Source organism: Triticum urartu, chromosome 4A (assembly GCF_056163025.1).
Source record: "Triticum urartu cultivar PI428250 chromosome 4A, HENAU_Tu73, whole genome shotgun sequence".
Classification (NCBI taxonomy): domain Eukaryota; kingdom Viridiplantae; phylum Streptophyta; class Magnoliopsida; order Poales; family Poaceae; genus Triticum; species Triticum urartu.
In genome coordinates, this window is record NC_141876.1 from 86,501,256 (window position 1) to 86,507,255 (window position 6,000).

Below are 6,000 nucleotides of genomic sequence, written 5' to 3' on the forward strand. Positions count from 1 at the left end.
AATAGGATGATAATATACGCATAGTAGAGTTGATAATTTACTTAGCACGAACATGATAACTTTTGACTGAGAAATAAAGTCGTCGGAACATACCAACACGAGATCTAGTTTCGAAGGTCATGTCGTGGCGGTATTTTTTTGTGAAAACATATTTTGAGGCAGGCAGACGATTTGAGTTACAACATTTCAAAGTTTCAAAACAGAGAGAATCTACGATCACATTAGGTTTTCTGCCCTTTTAGTGCATTTGCATGTGAGAATAAAGTTGGAGGAAATCATTTTCATGTCCGGAATTCGCGTATGTAAACATCCTGGTAAGTTACGTGCCATTACAAAACAGTATAACTCAGCCACCTACGGCGTCCCACAGCGATTTGACATCCTCGATCGTCTGATCAAACTAAACAATGGAGTAGATTGCTCGGTCGTTCCAGCACAGCCGGAGGCAGTTTCACCTCGCAACCCGAGCGCCCCCGAAGTTAATGGGCTGCTGCTTCCGACATCCACCTAGGCGCGTTCTCATGAATTGGGCGAAGACTGCGCGGCCCATATCTTTCTTGATGGCTGATGCGCGGGCCACGCAGGAGAGAGATATCTCTCGGCCACAATCCTTCTCCTCTTATCTACAAACCTAATCCTATCACAACGGCTGCTGGAAAGCACCCCGATGATCGATAGTAACGGCGACGGTGACAAGGGCAGATCTGATAATGGTGCATGCCGGCCTTGGTGACGGTGCACATCAGCGCCCATAATCCTACCTCCACGACGATGAGATTTTGCTCCGCTTCTTCTATCCCATGGGGCTCGCCTCTCTCCCCTCATTGTCGACGGTGAAGCGATTGCGTTGTACGCTGGGCGTGAGAATAGCAACCCACAATCGTAGGTCTACATCCGGAAGGCCACATTATGACCGCCAGATCACGCAGTGATGTATGCATTCCTCTATCTCTGCTGATTTCTTATCAATCACTAAACTATGTCCCTTGATTTTTACCAATTTGTAAAACATGTCGGTAATGTGAAGAAGCTTTGGGAATAGTAAGGCATGCTCCATTGTTCTACTAATCTTTTTTTGTGTGTGTGTGAACCACACTGTTCTACTAAAACTAACTTATGTGTGTAGCAAAGAAAATGTTAGTGTCTTTCTCTATATTTGTGCATATCGTTTGGTTGGATTCAAGGGAATGCAAGGATGAGAGGAGCATCAAAGGCTGGTATGTCATTGTGTCCAACAGATACTCCTCCCATATTCTCACCTACGATTCACCCTCATCTTCTTGTTCTTCAGAATGGTCTGCTACCTCCGGTCCGACCTGTTCAGCAGGTCTGTGCTAATGGTCCATTCAATGTCGACATGGATTCTTGGAAGGATACTGAATCTGCTGGGGATGATGGAGATGAGAACGATGGAACTGGGAGACTTTCCAGATAATCCGGGTTAAGTTTGTACGTCTTGCTAACTAACAGGTTTGGGAAAGCGACTCACAATATGGTGGTCTCACAGGTTCTTTACCGGCTCAGGCTCGCAAAACAGATTAGAAGAAATGGTCGTGGTGTTTTTAACTTTGACCGAGCACAAGAGATGGCAGAACGGTTTGATGCTGCTAGAAATTACTTTGGTCCTTTAATTGTTGATTAGTTGTATAAGTATTATACTCATGACAACCACCTTAATACCAGAATCCAATTGTTACGTGTGGAATTAATCCGGTGAATTTTGCAACCTCGGAATAACGACATTGCTTGTAGTGTGCCTTTTGTAGTGTAATCAGGATTAGTGATGTTTGGCAGATTCTGTAGCCACAAAATAACTTTAAGGGAATGAACGTGTTAGAGTGCACTAACTGACGGTGTGACTTGCAGATTCCGGTGGCTGATATTGTTGATGTTACAATCACATGTGATGGAGCAACCACTCTGAGGATGTTAGAAATTGAGGATCTAGCAGGGAAGGTGATGCCTAATTGCACCCGGAAGTCGTCGATATATACCACACTAATTAATTTCTTTACTTCGTAAATGTTGCTTATTTTAGTTGATGAACAATCGTTTCCATGTATTAAGCTGTCTAGGGTTTTTTTCTCCCGCATGATGGAGTGGGTTGGATCTACTTGTTGCTAAAAGTGCATATATCATTCATTTCTAAATTCTAATACTTACGGGGTATTTACTCGATAATTTCTATCACTCTTATCTCAAGATGGATGGGCGCGGCAACGCGCGCCTTTATGTTCTAGTAAACATGATAACTTGCATACCCTAGGCATGGTAACTTTTTATCCGAAAAAATATTGTCGGAACATATCAATATGAGATCTAGTTTCGAAGATCTCGTCGCAACGGTTCTTTTCTATGAAATTTTTTTTTCGATCTGACCGACGGTTTGAGCTATAAAATATTTTTTATTTTAGATTTCTTTGGAATCTTTGCTGATGTCATCATTTTGTTTTATATGCATGTATGCATGCAAGACTTATTCTAGCTCGTACGCTCGTTGGTCTCACATAGTGTTGCTTTTAATAATCTGAACTCAGTTTACTTAATCCTAATTGCTTGATACAGTGCGCGGTCATTCGGATCTGTTCCTTAAAATCGGAACGGTCGGGCGTTAGTCCAGTCCTTCTAGTAAATATTAAAGTTTTCATCACACAAAAAATAACAAGCAATGAAATGAACTTCAGCTCAACCATTCATCGGCGTTGGAAACACTTGCTTTGAACCAGAAGAGTTTGTCTCGGAAGGGCCAGCTACTATCAATATCGAGACCAACGCAGGACTGATCATCCAGGCTGAAGTGGCCTATTTCATGACCCATATTGTGATAGTCATGGTAGGGAAGCATAGCAATGTCCGAGGTATAGATACAATTGCTTCTCATGAATGTAGTAATGTTGTGTCAACAGCAGCTGGATCGCCTTTCATCATGATTGGATAGTTTTGTCCATGAAAGAGCGAGTTTCCTCCAAGAGTATCAATACTAAACCAGGGAGAAGGTGTTGGCGCTAGCACAATAGTATCCATCCCGAATACCTTGCAACGGATGTTGGAATAGGTCCGGACAGTGCGACCATGGGAGACAACACCTGCTTCCTTAGTCACATCAGCGGTGCCCTGTATACAGACAAGAAGAGGTGATCCATCGGAATAAGTTGCCAGGCGCCACTAAGTACTCCTATATGGCTCCTCATGCTCGTGATCATCAGCATCGTCATCTCCCCCTTGGTTATAAATTTTTTCAAGTATAGGTGGTGGAATGTTCACATGACCTTGGAAACACAAGAAGGTTAATTAGTAAAGGGAAACTAGCTAACCCGCATGCATGTGGATGAAACAATTATAATTACGATGGAAGACAAACGTACCAAAAGCATCAGGATTCCATGCAAAAACAATGCCACGAGTGGTGGCAGCAAACACAAGACCCTCGTATTGAATTGCATCACAGTGCTCATCCTTGTATAGAAACTGATTTTTGAGCAATATCCATCCAGTCGAACTATGAAGGAAGGCAACAAGCTTGTCGAAGATAGCAACAACTACATATTCCATTAAATCCCAAGAGCGGCCGGGAACTTGACAAATTGCTATCTTCTGTAGACGACAATCACCATGACCGTAGTCGAAAGTACGGTCATAACCGGTGTGCTCAACCTCTGGGCAGTCTAAGATTTTTGGAAGTGGAACCCGGTGACGAGTGTATACATTCACAAGTTCCCACTCGTAGTTGGACCCAATATAAACAACCCAATCTCCATTTGCGCCTGCCCAAGCCTTACCCTCAAACAATGGCATCTTAACGTCACATGTATCATTATCAAGCGGCACCAACTTGCACAAGGTGAGGCCTCCATCGTCGTGCGCCAGTGAGCAGGGTCACGGTGAAGAAGATAGGGGAGATCAAACCGCTCCTGGACCCTTGGGTTCGTTGTACTGATGTTATTAGTTGAGTCGAGAATGGTCTTGAACGAACCTGCCATGCTAGCCGAGGTGATGATGTCGCACCGATCAATGAGTTCCTCCACCACGTCATCATTCAGATCGGGGCAAGAATAACGGGGTTGTTTCCGGGCTGTTCCCTCCATGAAGAAGACGATCGAAAAATGGTAGAAGGAAGGGTGAAGGAAAATAGAGGAGAGAGGAAGAGCGTGCGACAGCAGTTCCAAATCTAGAGGGAAAGGCGAAGAGTCGGTGGTTGGTTGCCATGGTACACGAAGAGGCGCCCCGGCCTACATAGACATCCGTTCGGAAATTGTACAAAAGGACTAGCCGTCGTCTCACCGACATGTGGGAAACGGGACCACATGTCAACGAAGAGGCTAGTGGGGAGCGGACGGTTTCCACAGAGGTCACACACTAACGACAAGGACGTCCTGTCAGACCTAGCGCCCGCGCGGGATGGCTTTTGTCCCCCACATGAGCGAAGCCACTTGGCACCCCCACACGGTTGGTCCGCCACGCCGCTAGGCCAACTCCAGCGTGTGCAGCTCGGACGCGCGCTCGCTCAGCCCCCTTTCCCTTGACGCCATGGAGCTACCCAACCACGGCTACGTGTTTTGCACACCCGACGGCCGGATTTGGAGCGGATCCGGTCGGGCTTGAGCTCGGCCGGTTGTGGGAGGTCGCGCCGCACCATGGACTGGCCGGGCACCGGGCTGGAGGGCCCCGGCAAGGCCGCAAGGCCGCATGCAGTTACTGAATCCTCTAGCTGCTCGAATCTACACCGTCGGCGATCCGCCGGCAGATACATGAATGGCGGTCGGTCGGGCTCGGTGCTGGCCCAAAAGCTCGTTGGCGCACCGTTGCCACTCATTACGTGCGGCGACTGCCCAAAGAAGGTCTTGCGTCGCGTGTCTACAACACCGGAACATCCCGGATGGGTGTTCATCAAGTGCTCAACCGATGGGGTATGTGCTACTTTAGCTTCGGTTGTGCTCTCGAATTAGACTTGTTGTGCTAACTTAAAATTTTATTGTGTAGAATGGATGCAAGTTTTGGTATTGGAAAGAAGAGTACATCGATATATTGATAGAGCGCAATTTAGTAGATGTTGTAGCACTTTTAGCTAGCATAGAGGCTAGAGATGAGACTAGTGCACTTGTAGATAGAATAGAGGCTAAACATGAGACTAGATGCGAGGAAGCAACATCTACTTCTTTACACTCGAAGAAGAAAGAAGCATGCAAGATCGAGCCTCTGCAGATCAATAATGAATGCATCGAGAAGGCACTAATCCAACTTACAGGAGCAGTTATGGAAGTTGGATATCTTGTAAAATGTATTCTTGTGGTTCTTGTTTTCTTTGGTCTTACTTTTCTAGTCAAATTTTGGTGATGTATTTCCATGTACCAAAAATCAATGATGAAAAAAAGATATGTGTTTGCAAAGAAAAATGTACGCGGCCGGGATGCGCCCGCGCATTGGGCGCACGGCCACCGCATCCGAGAAATGGTCCGGACACGACCCCATTACCCTACCCCATTACCCTAGTCAAATTTTGAATGCTTCTTCTGCCCCATGCCACCCTACTACTATATAGTACTAGTAGTATCGAGGATTCGAGGTGCTGGTTACGTACAGCGAACACATTAACATATGGCTCACCTCACAGTGTGGCCAAATTTCCTGGAGTATGTGCTAGGTTAAAAAGTGTTCTTTGTGAGGGTGGGTGGCTGGTCTCAAGTTTAAAACTTGTTGTATTATGTACGTAAACGTAGAGATAGTGCAGCATGTGAAGCTAGTACGAATAGTGTACTATTGTTGATTGGCCTCATCCGATAACCTGTTGCAATGCACGTACAATTATGTATTTGGAAAATATTTTTTGCCTCGTCGCAGCACCCACTCAGAGAAGCGACTCGAAAGCCATTCATAAATTTAGTAAGTTTATTACAGGCATATCATTTTATTACATACAACAGGTCATCAACTCACAACGACAACGAGGATACATTATAAATACTAAAGTTTTCATCACACAACAAATAACAAGCAATGAAA